The sequence below is a fragment of the Salvelinus fontinalis genome, chromosome 18 (genome assembly GCF_029448725.1).
Source record: "Salvelinus fontinalis isolate EN_2023a chromosome 18, ASM2944872v1, whole genome shotgun sequence".
NCBI classification, from domain to species: Eukaryota; Metazoa; Chordata; class Actinopteri; order Salmoniformes; family Salmonidae; genus Salvelinus; species Salvelinus fontinalis.
In genome coordinates, this window is record NC_074682.1 from 39364914 (window position 1) to 39366733 (window position 1820).

A 1820-nucleotide genomic window follows, 5' to 3' on the forward strand; every position below is an offset into this window, starting at 1 on the left:
ACAATGGGGGGTGGTTGCATCAGATCCCTGGATCTGTAAGAAAGGCTTCGTAAAATACCTTAAGAATGTAACGCTATAAAATGTATGTACTAAATATTTTGAATGAAATAAATGGTTTTAAAAGCAGAATCTCACCACGTTATGAACTCTCGCGTTTGTTCACTCTTAGCGCAGTCTGTCCCTGAGAAAAAAAACTTGCGCAATGTGCGCGCGTATGTGCGTGCGTATGATGTAGTGGTTGTGTGTGTGTGTGTGTGTGTGTGTGTTTCAAAAACAGAAAAAGGGGGCGAGGTGTTTGTTAAAAAAAATACCCTTGCATCTGCGCTCAAGGCTCTCTATGCATGCGGGTCGTTTGAAACCGAGGTTTACACTATCTGGCAAAACAGATGCCTAAAAGTCATTCAGCCCAGCGCTGTCGAGACCTCCCCACCCCAGCATCTAGATGCTAGCCCCCGGAGATTTTAGAATATCAAAAAAGATACCTAATGTTTAGACACCCCCCAATACCCTATGTTTGAACCAAATGGCCGGTGTTTGAACCACATGCCTTAGGCTTCAAAGATAACTTTGAGGCTGTTTTAGCGCGAAAAAATACGACACCACTCGAGTCATACGGCTACAAAAGCTAAGCAAAACAGGTCCCCCTGTTAGCTTCGTTTTAGCGCATTTACCCTACAGCATTCCCCCAGGAATAGTTATCGGACGGACCCCGTTAAAAAAGATCATCTGGGAAAAACCTCCTCATGGATATTTCTCAAGGTTAGTTCTTGAAATAAATATTTACATATGCTATATATTAGATTTGTTTGTTCTTGGGAATTGTTTGAAAACGTTGTATGTTATAGAAATATTAAACAGGCCTTAGGGCCCGGATTCTTAACGTATAAAATGTCAATATTAGCTAAAATGATTAGAGTTTTAATATTATCTAATGTTTTTTTAGATTCTCAAACCTTCACTCAGATTCTCCGAGATATAACTGAACTCGAACCGGCCGTAGGGTCTCCGGAACAAATTGCTTACATCCCAACGCCGACCCTGAATTGTAGTAAGTAAGATTCAAGAATTCCGTAAGAATATTTATACCTTAAAAACAAAAAGTGTCGGCATCTTATATTAAAAGTTATTTTATGTGTTTACAGCGGAAATACATCCTAGAACGGGTGCCATAGGGAGTCTACACGGTTTCTGTGAAGGATATGCCTACGAGACAATTGTGCCCTACTCCCAGGATGTATTTACACACAAGCCGCAAACAGAGACTTTAAACGGCCTGTCAACTCCCCTGACCCAGGACCGTTGGACGCCCCCTATTAAACACCAACAGACAATCAGGGCCCAGATCCACAGGTCCGCTTCACCCGAACAATACTACTGGGAGGGTATTCACGAGACAGCGTTACAAGGACAAGGTATGAATCAATTATCATTTATATATATATATTTTATTTTTATGCCTGAATATGTTTAAACATGGACTAATGCTGTTTTTTTTTTTTTTTAATTTCAGGCTCACAAGCTACAGACCAGGCAGATGCTATAATTAGGGTTGCCCAAAGACATGTTCCCGAGTTCTCAGAGCTTCTTCAGAACAGCCCTCTTCAAAAAAGCCGAGGTATTTAATTAATGTATTGTTAATATATAGGCTTATATCTGAAATGTATTTTACATTTTTATCAAACATATTTTAGGGTTAATAACCTATTTTTCTGTATGTATTATTTTTAATGCAGACTCCTCGCCGGCTTATAAAGACATCCAAGAAGCTACACATCTAGATCCCGAGGAGGCGCCAAAGACCCCAGTCACCAGAACAGCGA

The 1820-nt window shown here is 40.3% G+C and overlaps 1 long non-coding RNA gene across 1 annotated transcript; it reads left to right on the forward strand.

Annotated features, from left to right (window-relative positions):
• The first annotated feature begins 406 nt into the window (after positions 1 to 406).
• Positions 407 to 1319, forward strand: LOC129815986 (uncharacterized). Its single transcript, XR_008753504.1, has 3 exons — positions 407 to 759; positions 944 to 1048; positions 1143 to 1319. It is a non-coding gene; the product is annotated as an uncharacterized LOC129815986 (long non-coding RNA).
• The last annotated feature ends 501 nt before the right edge of the window (positions 1320 to 1820 follow it).